General features: G+C 40.7%; 1 protein-coding gene across 2 annotated transcripts in view; it reads right to left on the reverse strand.

Annotated features, from left to right (window-relative positions):
• Nucleotides 1-14,843, reverse strand: part of PAQR8 (progestin and adipoQ receptor family member 8) — a 34,670-nt gene that overhangs the window by 4,528 nt on the left and 15,299 nt on the right. The window contains exon 3 of one of the 2 annotated variants that reach the window (XM_081037851.1): nt 14,269-14,408. The exons of the other annotated variant lie outside the window; for it this stretch is intronic. The gene's annotated coding sequence lies outside the window, so the exon portion shown is untranslated. The remainder of the gene's footprint in view (nt 1-14,268; nt 14,409-14,843) is intronic. 2 annotated transcript variants of the gene reach the window in all.

Genomic DNA, 14,843 nt, shown 5'->3' on the forward strand with positions numbered 1-14,843 from the left:
GTTTTCTTAACGAAAGGTAGGTAGCTTTCTAGTGCACCATGAGAAGCAGGAGCTGCACACAGCTTTTTAGATCCTTCCTCATTTTTTTTTTCGTCTGTAGAATGATAGAGTTGGACCAAGATCCCTTACCACCCCAACATTCTGATTTTATCTCTACCCACCACAGTGTGAGGCAGAGCCACAGCTTATAAAATGGGAATGGCAGCCACCCTATTTTAATATCCAGAAGGTAAGTAAGGGTACCTTGAAAGGCTTCGGAGTTTTCTAGATGTTATTAAAATGTAATCATCAGACAGACTCTAATAGTATGAAATGTTCTTATTGAAATAGAAAAATTATAAATATTGATATTACTAATGATAGCCTACATTTCTTGAGTATCCAATCTTAAATTAGTCACTGATTTTCCTGATAACTTGAAAGCCTGAGATAAGTAATAGTAACTTCAACCTCAAAATAAAGATAGGCAAATGAGTCATCAATTAAGTTGGTAAAGACAAATGCATATTCTGGGAAATAGTTGAACAGTTAAACAAAATTAACACGTGGCCTAAATTTAACATACAATCTAATTGCATAGATTGTGTCTTTTTGTTTATCTTTAAATTATGCTCTGGAAAGTAAGTAGTTTTGGATTTGTTTCTCCTGGGTAACTAAATCTGTGCTCAATTAATTTCAGGCCTCAAAAACGCTTAACTTATAATTGGAAATTTTAGATGACAGATGAGCCGGTTAAGCACAGAGAGTATTTCATAAAATGGATGCTAAGTTTCATCTGAAATTACTGAGTCAAAAAATGGACTTTCAACATATGTACAGTTACTTTCTGTACTTCATATTTTCCATATTCTTTTCCTTAGAAAAGTTCAAAACCTGATTTATTTAAATGGCCCCCTTCCTTCAGAGCCCTTCTGCTGGGAGAGACACAGCAAGTGCTTTTCAGGGTACTACTCATTTTACCAAAGAAAATGTAATCTTCCTACTCACACTTCATAATCAACATTGAAAGAGAGAGAAAAAAAAAAAAACATCTGATCAAGTCTAAAATGTAGGGCATGAAAATTAATAAAATGTGAAAACAGTTTAGGGAGACCTGGATTCAAGCCCTGGTTTTTGGCCACTTACTGGGTAACACTGGGCAAGTTATAGAACACACTAAGCTTCAGTTTCTTCATCTGTAAAATGGGAGCAATAATTTTACATCTCATATGGGTGGTTGTGATGACTAAATGAGAGAATCTAAAATATAAAGTACTTAGCACCCTGCCTGGGTGCTCAGTAAATGTTAAGTATTGCTGTTACTTTTATTATTATAAGCTGGGCTCTGGGCTAGGGATACAAAGACCAATAAGATATGCTGCCTGCTCTCAAGGTCAGAGTCTACTCGGGGGAAGACAAGTAGGAAAGTCATGACCAAAACATGGGATGAGTTGCTCCACTAGAGGCGAACCCTGGTTCACAGGGTCTCTGCAAACATAACCAAAATAGAAGGTAAGAGAGGGCGGGGTATGCAAGCTTCTCCAAGAGACCCTTGAACTGAGTCTTGAATTGTCAGAATTCCCAAAGAAGATGAGGGGGGAACATATCTCTAAGCACCGAGCAAGGTCAAAGCACTTATAATAAGGATCTGTAAAGCATCTGTGGAGGTCGCGCTCGTGTGGTTTGAAATAGGACATTGGCACCAGAGACCTGAGCTTCAGCCCTGAGCCCCACCACCACTGACAACCCACAAACTCCAGCCTGGGCTTGCTCATCGGAGAAGTAGAGTTAATGACAAAGAGAAGCTGCTTTGCAAGGCTGATGTAAAGGCTATTATGATGTCATGCCTGTAAAGTGTTTAACAAAGTGCTTGGTTCCAAGCCCACAAAACATTTGCCATTATTATGACCATCGCTGATGGGAGAGACGGAGGGTGGTGCGTGAGTGGAGGATCTAATGCTCCCTCCATACCTCGTACCTACTTTTACGGCAGCTACTGTGACTCTGTATTGAGTCATTTGTTTCACCAGGACTGACCAGTGGCTCCCTACCAGGAGCGGGTCATGAACTAGAGCTCGATATAAAAATTAAAGGCATCAAGAGAAATTTATTAACAATTACGGTGTCAGTCAGAAAGACAGAAAGAGTGGGGGAAGAGAAAGAAAATAGTCATCAGAATACCTCAATTCATTTAAAAACAGAAAAAGCTAAGCAGTGCTTCTGCTGTCAGCCAGCAGAGGGATCCGAAAGCCTGGGAGTTAAGTTCTAAATGGAGACTCCAACTAACCTTAGTGGCAGTTGATGACAGAGCACGGAGGGATAAAGGAGGAGGACAGTGGAAGGTGGGAACAGATGGGGTACACTGGTCCCAGGATCAGGTGGACCTACTGTAGGACTGGGCTGGGACATGGGACGACATTTCAAATTGTTCTGTTGTTGTTGGCTGAGAAGCATATAATCTGGGGGAGCTGGGCTTGTTGGAGCTCTGGGGAATTAAAGGGCTCCATTCTTTAGATACAGGTTTCTACCATCTTTTGTGAAACAGAGAGGGAAATCAGATGAAAATATTAGTCTGATTTTGTGGTTGGGAGAAATAGAGGTGAGTCACTAGGGGTATGAGCTGTAGAAGCAAGAATCACTGAAGACGCTCCTGGCAAGCCTCACCTGCATTGCCATCTAAGATCAAGGGTGTTTCTATCATCTCTGGGCACCCAAATCAATTGGAGACAATTCTGCATGCAGAGTTAAATAACACATGACTGCACAATTTCTGCTCATTTTTGCATCCCCAAAAATAGCGGGCCTAGCACAACAGCAGGTTCTTATAACTGATGACACAACTGAATTTCTGAAGACTAAAACCTTGGGTTTGGGTTGTCTAATAGTGGGAACCAGGTCCAGTTCAGAACTGGGAGACAAGTGACCTCGGTTTTTCTGAGGGAGAGAGGACAGATCCTAATGCTGCTTTATTGTTAGTTTCCAGAAAACCCCATCTGCAGAGCTCTGACGCATAAGTTCCTCCAGTCTCTTACCTCCAACCCAAGAACCCAAGCTCATGACTTTATGTTGACAAGTCCTTTTCAAAAAATTATTTCTACTTTGCTCTTATGGAAACGAAACTATTAGGTTGGTGCAAAAGTCATTGCGGTTTAAAAGGTTAAAAATAATTGCAAAAACCACAATGACTTTTGCACCAACCTATTAGGAAGAGGTTTATAGAACTAAGAAGCTGAGAGGTATAAAACCGAAAGGATATTACCTTTAACTTCAAAGGAAAGGGTGCACAGGAAAAAAAAAAAGGTAGAATCCTCTTTTTGTTTGCAAACGAGGCCTCCTTTTTCAAGGATCCTAAAATGCAGCCACACCAGTCTCAGGGTCTCCTTAATAACTCCATCCTCTGGAGTGAGTAACCCAACACCGACAAAATGCCCCGGTAGTTCCAGGGATGTGACCACCATGACCTCCAACTCAGGATATGATCTCTTATCCCCTCAGCAATGAGGGTGCTACAAAGACCTAGGTCTTCTATCTGTGTATGAAAAGGACCTCAACTTCCCTTTGGAAGCCCAGGGTCATGAACATTTTTAGACTAATGGTCAGAAAGAGAGGGAATTATTTCTTTCTCCTTTGCTTAACAACTACCTCTTCCACCGCCATAAAATTCTCCCTTGGCCTGAGAGCGGTCACCACAGCCACAGCGATAGTATTAAATTATAATTCTTTCATCATCGTTAACTTCAGAAGCTGCTGTCCAGTGGGGTGCCTCACATCCCCTAAAATCTCACTTCTCCAAACCACATCAGGGTGACAGTTTAAAAATAGAAATCTGATCACCACTCCCCTCCTCAAAATTCCTCAATAGCTACCATTGTTTACGATAATGCAAACAGACCCTTCTGTTGACCTTCCGATCCCAGCTTCCTTTCCAGGAGAAGGCCCACACCCTCAGGCCACTTTGATGGCCTGGATCACAATACTGGGAGTTTTCAAAAGTGCCACATTCTCTATCTCCAGTGTATGCTTCTGGCACACAAGGAAAACCTCTGTACCCTCTGGCCCAGAAACCCCAGCTCACCATCATTCTGCCTAGGAGCCAGCTGTGCCAGGAAGGCTTTTCTACCCCCAGCAACCATCAATCCCGGCTTTGCCTCCCCAGCACACTTCTCCCCTGGGGGGGGGGGCCCTGATCATCGGTTTACTCTGCTCACTTCCCCAGCTCCTTTAGGGGCAGTGAGATACACGACTTCCGGTGTCTAAAACAGTATGCAGCATGTAAAATAATGATCCACCTAATAATTATTTACTGAATGAACCGTTCTTTAGGCCCAGACGTATGGCACCAATTTCCTTCTGTTTGACAAGGTTGAGGGATAAAACAAATAATGAATGGTTTTGGGGGGTCAGGGGGTCTAGCTGTTCATGTTTGCTCTACTCAGTTAGCTATGTAGCCTTGGCCAAGATATTCAACTACTCAGTGTCATTTTCCTCATAATGAAGATGGGTGGGAGGAGGTGACTTCCTGTCTCTCCACCTCTCCAGAAAATCAATCAATCAATCAATCAATCAATCAATCAATCAAATTGGCAGTAGATGGATAGTACTTTGAAAACTGGTACATTAAAGTACTAGTAATATTTGAACTAAAAAACTCACACATATACATACATATATATGTTTTATATATATATTTCTGCCTTATAATTGATTTTAATGCAATCTTTGAAAACTGAACAGGAATTTAACATTTTTGGTTACATTTCTGGGACTCCTAATAATACCCTCTCCCCCAACTGTTTTATAAAGAGTTTAAATTAGACTTGGATTATAACGTGATTATTAAAGTTCTGTTTTAATATGAACTATTATTTAACTTTATTTTAATAATATGAGTATGATATCTGTACCATGAATTCAGTTAATGTTTACAAGAAAGTGTTATAAAATGTTACATCACGCTTTGGACTATTTAGGAGAGTTGATCTTAAAGTTTTATCTCAGGTGCTTCTTTAAAACTATTTAGAAAAATAAAAGACAATTACTCTAAGAAAAAAGAAGTGGAAAGAGAAATTACTACATCCATGGCAGTAATTTGATATTTTAGCCAAACATTGTGTATTTAGATTTTTCTTTTAAAAAGAAATCACAATTAAAGAACACATTCTTAAGGTGTGGTTTTGTTTACCTGTTTTGACTGAGGAAAACTACCCAGGATGCAGTAACGTTAAGTAAAACAATGAAATGATCTGTGTCTGGTGACTGTTGTGCTCCCCTGAAAACAGTACAAACACATGACAGGTGCCCATAACTAACCATTTAACTTTCAGGTAGGAGCGGTATGGATGAGCAGAGCAGTGCAAGGGAGTGTCTCCAGCCTTCTAGGAACAGATCAGACACCAGGCATGCCCACTGCCCTCACAACTCCTTGAACCCTTTTCCACCTTCCCTGCCGGGTTCCCCCTTAGTGGAGGCTCCAGGGTGGTGCGGCCACCATCCTACTCTGGGTCCTCATTATCTCCCACAGGAGCCTCTGTAGGATATAGGCCTTTCCTCTGGTCCCTTCCTGCACGTCTCCATGACTGTTCCCAATGGTTCCCCACCTCTGCCACTTTTATTTTGTGTTCCAGTTATTCTGCTATCCTCTCAGGCCTTTGTGCTTCTGTACGTGCCTGGAATGCCCACTGATGACCACTCCTATTCATCCTTCATGTCCCGGCTGAGATTCTCCCTGTGATGCCTTCCTCTCTGGTGCTTCTTGGCCTATATTGCCACTGCACTTACAGTCCTCCATTGTAGCACTCTCCCTGTCGTATAGATACGACGTCCTGGTTTATATTACATGTCTCTCTGCTCACTAAACTGTAAAGATCCTTTGAGGACTGAGAATCTTTTATCACCTACCACTGTGTGGAGCACGCAGGAGATGTTCCAGTAACTTGTGGTTGAATAAATGAAGGAATGGAATGAAAATTTCAAAATAGTAGTAGTAATAATAATAATAATAATAATAATAATAATAACAATAAACATTATATGTGTTTATCACATGCCTGGCAGTGTTCTAGGCACTTCACAAATGTTAACTCATTTCAAGTTCCCAACAACTATCTGATGTTGGTACTATTTCTTATCATTGTTCTCATTTTACAGATGAGGAAACGGAAGCACAGAGAGATTAATGAATGTGTCCAAGGCACACAGTAAATGTCAAAGTCAGGAAATAACCTGTAGCAGTTGGCCCTAAAGACTGTGCGTTTAGCCTTTATGCTTTCAAAAAATGCACTCTAAGACTAAACCCAAATATTTTTCGACAACATGCAACTACAGATACGCCATTGCAACATAGCTTTGCTCCATTAACAAAGATAATTTGCAGTTGGCTCTACAAAAGCAATCAGTACCACAAGCTTCTCAGTTCTTTGCCACTGAGTTATTTGTAAACCAGATTTGGTACTCTCCAAGAGAAGGAAACGCGCCTGCAACAAAATCTGAGTGGAATCTATCAGACAACCCACATGGGTCTGTAACCCAGATAAAAGTGATTATAAACATGACGGGTGTCTTTCATCTTAAAAAGACATGCGATTTGTTGTGACTAGCTTTGCAGAACTGGGGCAGTGAGATATTCCAATCATAAACCTAAAGAAAAGGTTGTTTATCAGCCTGTTGGAGGAAAGCACACCAACATTGAGAATAGTCACTGAATTCAGCTACACCCGTAGCATGCTAACTAAAAAGCCTCTCCCTGATTAACAAAATAGAGAATTAAATAAAAAGCTCCATATTTGGGAAATGGACATAATTTGGTACTGATGACATTTTATCTGAAGGCCAAAGAGAAGCACTCCAAAGCAATGGTATTCCCTGGTCTATTATAAGGACCCCACTTGGAAGGACCACAAACTTGGAATAGCTGATTCCGTGGAAAAGCACTGGACAAGGAATGAGAAGTCCTGACTTCTAGTTCTAGCTCTACCACCGACTATGGAAATTTAGGCAAATCACTCAACCTCTCTATGCTTCGGTGCCCTATTCCATAAAATAGGGGTATAATACTATAAAATTCTGTAATTCATTTGGCCTATGTTTTGCTTTGTATGGTAGATCAGTGTCCTAAAACCACCAACAAAAGCAGTGTCCTAAAATCACCAACAAACAGGTCCTGTGACATCATCTCATGTCACTGTATTGGGGACTTACACAGATGGCAGGAAAGAAGCCTGCTGGTTGTTGGACAGAGAACAAAAGAGAAGGAATTTCCATCAAAAAGGGCAGAAGAAATGCTTCCAGAATCCACAGAAGCCCTGCCTCACACATCACTGCATAACCATAAATGGCTGAGAAGAGCAGCAGTCAAAACGCCAACATGGTGTCCATTTGTAAGAACTAGAACCAAGCTTTGAGCAGCCTTTGGTCTAACCAGAGACAGACGTGGAGTTGCAAACAGTCTCAGACACTGCCAGGATTTCCAGTCATCCATCAAGGAAAGGCTGCTGGGCTCACACCAGTCTTTGTAGCCACATCTGCCAAGTATCATATCACTATTTATAAAGTCATGTTTTAAAGAGTGGCACTACCGGCAGAATCCTATTATTAGCAGAGGTAATTTTAACATGGATTTAGATTCACCAATGGTCAACACATATCCTCTCCATATTTAAACAATCTAAATAGCATCTACATACAAACATAAATAGCATCTTGATATCCCAAAGTGGGAGATGTGATTTTATAAATTGTGATAAATACATACAATAGAATACTATGTACACATTCAAATAATTATGTCGATATATTTACATTTATTGTTATAGAAAGATGCATGTGAAATTATGTGTGCTCCATGGTTTTTTCACTGTACTCTCCTATGCTCTTAGAATAGTAACTGGCTAGCTCATAGTAGATATTTAACAAAGATTTACTGAATAAATAAATAAATGAAAGAAATTGTTACAAGGGAGAAGCCAATTAAAAGTATGTGTGCCATTTCTGTAAGCATACACCTATGGCACAGAAAAAATATGGAATTGTATATAATCAAAACATTAATTCAGATTTTGGTAAGTGGTGGGATTATGGGGAATTTTACTTTTTCTTCTGGGGTAGACACTAGCATTATAGTGCTTTTTAACAACGAACATTTACTACTTTTGTAGTTGGAAAAATGGTTATTGTTATTCTCCAAATAGAAATGTTTGACATAAATACGTAAAACTTGGTCAAATATGATTAATTAGTACAATGGATATTAAGACATTCCCCCCACAAAAAACACCCCAGCATCAAAAAGGAATACACCTGTTGGCATTATTCTATGAATTTTGAGCTCAATTAGTTAGCATACCATACTAATAAAATTATTATTAGGAGTAACCTAGTAACTTGCCGTAATGTAAGCTAATGGTCCTGTGGGGGGCACGGGGGGTTGAAGGGGAAAAAATATGTAACATCTACTGTTAAGGCAGAAATCACATTGTCTTAGATTGGGAAAGCCAGTATATACAATATCGTCTTATTCCACAGCACACAAACCCAAATGGCTTTAATCAGCGAGTCCATCCCTGACCATGTAGGTACCTGGAGAGGCTGAACCCTGCCTATAAAAAAGGTGAGGTACCCTCGTGTGCCATAGATTTGCCAGGAACACATGTCACCTTCTGGGCTCTGAATTTTTCCCCCTGTAACTCCCCATAATACTGACAGGAGACAGAAAAGACAATCTTAATTTGCTGCGGTGCCCTGGGGAAGATGAGCAGAGCATTATTTCCTCCGAGTGCCTTTTTCTCTTTCTCCAGCTGGAACTTTCCAGCTGGGATTCCTGAATTTTCTTTACTTCCCACATCTCAGCTAATCTCCTCACGTAAGCAGGTATTGTTTCCCAAATGCATCATCACAGACACAGAATGTACCTTCCAAATGCAATAAACAGTATCTGTATTTAATTCTAGTGGGAGAATTCGGAGATGCTGGGAACAGTTCAGAACACACTAAGCAGTCTAAGGTCAGTCAGCAGGTTAGCTGGGTGTGTGATGATCATTTTTCTTCAGAGACTTCTTGTTTGGGTAAAGATAAGCACTGCTATCCGAAACACTTATTAATTAAAGCCTAGGGACACGAGTCTCCCAGGACTTTCCCTAAGGGTGTAACTACAGGTTTCATTAGCATGGTTTGGCTTCAGTAGCTCAGCTTCTTGGCTGCAGCAACCATCCACAAACCGGCTGGGACCTGGGCCAGCTGAGGTGAACCCTGACGCGAGATTTCCACTGGCCGGAAATCAATCTTGAAAATGTACTTCCCATAGCAGAAGAATCTGATAACAAATTAAGTTTGGGTTGGAGCACTCTGTAAGGAATGCAATTTCCCTAGCTATGAAAAGTTAACCCTTTTGCAGCTAATGCAGTGTACTCTCTGGGTGGTCCCAAGACCCAGACTTTTTATTTGCTACCAAGAATCAAGTAAGTTACTTCATTCTCAGATTCTCTTTGGATATCCTCAAGACCTTAGTAAGTTCAATTCCACGTTGGCCATGAAGATGCCTTCTCCGCCATCTTGGTTTCTTTCTTCCCTGAACACTTTCCTACCTATTCCCCGTGTTTGGTAACAGAACATCCAGATTCGCACACCACTTCACTGCTGGGTGTGTAGACAGCTTGGTGTCTCCTATGTATCAGGGTGAAAGCTCCTTGAGATAGGAACATGGACTTACCCATCCTTTATTTCTCCTATCAGCCACTATCAGAGTAAAGGTGCCCCAGAATGTGTCAATACATAATTGTTCAAACACAAAACGAAATAAGACTCTCCTTTGGCCCTCTTTGAATCTAAACACAAAACCAGTAAGATCTGAGATAATTAAAATGGGAGGCATGTTTCAAAAGGAAACATTTGAGTTGGATGTTTTTTATCCGTGCGGGGTTCATCTACATGGCAGGTATCCATAACAGTATTTAAATTAACTGGATTTCCAATCACCAGCTCACTTCTTATCCATCTCCTCCTACCATTGTTATTTTTGTGCTCAAGAATGCTTAAGCAAAGATGCCGGAAATAGAGAGGGCAGACGGGGAAAAACAACAACAACATTGGAACAGGAGTTAGGAACCTAGTTTTTCACTCTTGTTGCAGAGAAGAAGGCAGAAATGATTGTCCTGGTTCCCTGAACAAGCCACACACATCGCATTGCCAATAATAACTGGACTTCTCTATGCCTGGCCCAGCCTGCTTCTGTCTCACATTCAGGCTCAGATAAAATCTCTGTGAAGTTTAGCGACAGCCATAAGCAGAATTAAATACGTCCTGTTGCATCAAGCACATCCAATAACTGGTTGTGCGTGCACGTTCCTTTACAATAAATTGTGAAATTCATTGAGATGCACAAGGCAGTTCCTCAAAAAAATTTTTCAAAGTTTTTAGTTTGTGTTACTTGACTGTGAGAATAACTGAAGCACAGAGAATGCAAAGCTTTAACCCAAATCAGTCCTAAGATATGGGCAGACCCCACTGTTTCTGTCTTCTGTGTCCCACGAACCCAGCCACCCCCATCTCAGAAAAAGAAAGCCCATCAAACATGAATGGAAAGGGAAGAGCTAGATGGGAAGTGAGTGCCTGTCTGCCTCTGAGCTGATGACAGACTAGGAATCCTGGATCACTATAACATTATAGGTATATTATCTAAGCCACCTCCCCAGAACATTCCATGAGGTCTCTCTTAAAGGGACACCTGAAGACCCCTCTCCACTCCCCACTGTGTCCTTTTCTATAATTTGAAGTAGTCATTCATAATGAGTAGCTGATCTGGTTAAAAATCCTGTTATTCCAAAGGGGAGCTTTGTTTGAAAAGTCAGCCTACTCAATTCGGATCAGTAACTGTGAACCATCACACAGCTTTCATCTCCATTATATTGCAACCACCCACCTGCCTAGCCTGCAAGTTCTACTCCGGTGGTGAGTATTTATCACTCATGGTTACTTTAAGTCCAAGATCTTAGATTTGAATGAAGTTCCTCCTTTCTGACCACAACACTCCCGACTTCGTCCTGTCCTGTTTTCCTCACATCTGCTAACACAATCTAAGTTCCCCATAGCCTCCAGTCCTCCAGCCTTTCTTCTCTTGGTCCACCTGCCTCATTTGTCTCCACTGCCATCCCAACACAAACTGGATCCAGGGCCAGCCATTTTATTTCTACCCTGGCCAGCACTCCTTACCCTTCACCCCTTCCCTCAAATCCCTGAGTGGACCTGCCTAGCCCCACCTTGATTACACCTAACTACTCTTTTCTTCCTCACTAGGTACTATGTACTGCTATTGAAAAATCAAACAATATGAGACCACCATGAATTCATGCCTTTTAATCCTCGACCAAGACCTCACTACACCTATCTGGATGTCCCATCAGCACCGTAAGCATTGTATGAATAAAATCAAACTTCCGCTGTACCTAATTCTAGTTATTGGTGTGACCAAAATCTCCCAAGTCACCAAGCAGTGAAAGCAAAGTAAAATTTCTCCTTTTCTTCCTGCTTCCCTCAAATCCCAGTCAGCAAATCCTTTTTATTTAATTGCAACATATCCTAAACCTATTCCTTCTTTTCACTTCCCCCATGTACCTATATTCTGTCCCAGTTTATACTATGGTGATATCCTCCAATCTTTGGCCCCAGTTCCGTCTTATTTGATTTGGCTAACGTTCAGGTCAGATGATGATATGCATATGTCCCGAAGCTGCTGGTAGTTCTCCCTTCTTTGCCAACTGAAGCTCACATTCCTGAGGCTGGCAGCCAAGCCTACCATGCCCTCGTCCCAATGGGCATCTTCAAATATCACCCACTGCTTGATTTTATGCAGAACAAAACAGAGTAAACACATCAGGGTGAAGACCACATATTAAAGTACTGTCATGAATCTCCTGATTCCAAAAATAATATATATATATATTTCAGCAAAGGTTATATTAAACTTTGAGAAACACTGATCTACACCATTTGCTATTCCTATATATGTCCTGTGACTTCCTTTTTTATTTTGAAATTATGACATACTTCTACAATACAGAAAAGTATAGAGGATAATACCATAAACAGCTGTTTGTTAACTCTTAACATGTCATATTTACTTCAGATTTAAAAAAATATGTATGCATGTATGTATACATATATGAGTGTATGTATGTATACATGTATCTATGTTTATAAAACAGATACAACTGAAACCTAGCCTCTTGCGTCCACCCATTCCCTTCCCTTCCACCCCAGCACCAGTCTCTACACACTGACTTTGGTGTTTTTCATTCCCACTAATGTTTTCACATGAAAACATTATGCCAGTCTTACAATTATACAACTACATGTAATGACATAATAAAATCATGAAATTAAATCTCCATAAATATACATTTTGTATATTTTTAACCTTTATATAAATTTGGTGCCTAACATGCTGCAGCCTTTCTCTCATTTAATGTGTGCTTTGTGTTTTCTGCACATTAATTGTGACATGATTCTCTACTTGAGTCATTTTCTCTGCTGAATACTTTCCAAATACCACAATTTATCTGTCTGTCCTCCCATGGCTGGCCATGCAGGTTGTTTCTAGATATGGGCTGTGACAAAAAAGGCTCTGGTGTAGCTTGTACATGTTTTCTTGAGTATATGCCTAGAAGGGGATTCCTCTTCATTCTTTGCTTGAGCTGTTCCCTCTTCCCGATCTCTACCTCAGAAAACTTTATCCGTCCCTCCTGGTACCTCTTAGATGCCAATTCTTCCATGCATGCCGATTCACCCAGTCAAAGCAATAGCCTCCATCCATTGTCCTGCAAACTTCAGTTTGTATCACTTAAATTATGCCATTACCTATAACTTTGTCCTCGGTTTTGTAGGTTTTGTAGTTGTTTCGGTACTTTTAATATATCTCTAGAAGGACAGGTTTCTTATGTCCTACTAGGGACACAAAGCAAGTACTGTGTCACATGGTATTAAATTCCTTCTCATCCCCACTTAGAGCCCAGCACATATATATGCCCAGAGTGGACCCTCAATGAATTCTGTTGAATGTAGAGTTTTCCATCTTTTGCTATCACCACCTAATGACACATAGCTATTGACAATAGTATAGACCTGATTGCTGCTACATTGACATGTATTATCATTTCACCATGCGGGTAAAGAGCAACCCATCTCTATCATGGACACTCTATGTTGGGAGAAACTGGAGGTACAGGGGGACCCTCTGATCTTGACCACCTGGGGCTAAATGACTGAATGTAGGCAGCTGCTTATGCGTAGAGGTCAAGGAAAATATCCTTCCTCCTCTCTTTACTGTCAAAGCACCTAAAATACTACATTTATGCTAAAAATCTTGTAAGAATTTTGTTCAGAAAAGAAATCAAACACTGGGCAGATAAGAAGATTACTGAAAAACAGGGAGGACGGGCATTTTTGAGATTGGTGCTAGGCTAGTTTTCTAGGCAATCAAAAGTTTATTGCCACTGGTGTAGACAGGACTTACAGAGGAAATCTATTCCTTCTCCCTCCACCTCATCCTGAGACCTTACCAATTACTGTACAACTTTAGCGTGGGGAGGGAGTCACAGGCAGCCATGTGTGCTCTGAACGGCCAGTAGTATAGCTTCAGAATCCTTGGCCAGAGACAGGGCTGAAGAGGGGCAAAGGTGCCTGCCTACTCCCCTCCAAGCTCAGTGGCATTGGGGTGGGGACACAGCGAGGGACTTCCTCCTGATTCCAAAGTAGAGATTCATGTTCATTATACTTCTTTCTTATTAGATATGGAAAAGTTTACAAAACAAGATGTGAAAAAATCAGTTCAAGAATCCAGTGCTGCAAACCTTTTTCACTTTTTTCATGTATACAAAGTATGGCTTAAATGATGGCAAATTGATGCCTGCTTATCCCAGCCTCATAAATTAGTAATAAAGCATGTCCAGGTCACAGGATTTTTTATAAGCAGCTCACAGTTCCATGCCATATGACCTACCTGATGAAGAATAACTGAAATAAGTAGTCTTGAGCTGCCCTCCCAGTTATGGGTTGACAGAAAGGTCAGCTGAAGCCTTGAAAATTGTAGTCTTAAGAAGGAGTTTAAAATTCGTATTGGAAATGGCTTACACCACAATATGCAAACTTAGGACGAATTAAAAAGTCAAACTCCTGATTGTCATCTCTAAGTTACAGAGTTTGATTTTAGAAAGGGCCAAGTAGAAAAACAACCATTTTTCTTTACTGTAACGTAACCTCAAGTCTCAGATGACATCTGATTATAATCTGTGCAAGTGCTACCTGAGTGTCCGGATTGTTTTTCCAATCCAGCTAAAATGCCCACGGCCATAGTTTCTGCATCAGCTGCCCACCAACGTAAACTTTACAGATATCCATCACTTGATCATTCCTCCAGCACCGCCACACACCACCTCAGGACCCTGGAAGATTTAGACACAGATTATAACAGCAGCCACGAGACAAACAACCCCTGGTCCTTGCTCACATGTCACCTTCTCAACTGCCCTACTGATCCAATACTGCATTTAGATGCACTCTTAGAGCCCCCTCACTCTGCTTTATTTTTTCTGTTCTCTGTAGTACTTTTCACCTTGTGACTTAATATATTTTTGCTCATGCTTTTTTTTTTTTTTTTTACAATTGTGGTTAAATATACCTAACCTAGTTTCCCATCTTGACCCCCTTTAAATGTACAGTTCAGTAGCGTTAAGTATACTTACACTGTTATGCAACCAACCTCTAGAACTCTGTTCATTTTGTAAAATGACCACGCTATACGTATGACACAAAAACTTCCCATTCCTTCCTTCCTCCAACGCCTGGCAAACACCCTTTTGCGTTCAGTTTATGAATTT

The sequence above is a fragment of the Rhinolophus hipposideros genome (genome assembly GCF_964194185.1).
Source record: "Rhinolophus hipposideros genome assembly, chromosome: 3".
NCBI lineage: Eukaryota > Metazoa > Chordata > Mammalia > Chiroptera > Rhinolophidae > Rhinolophus > Rhinolophus hipposideros.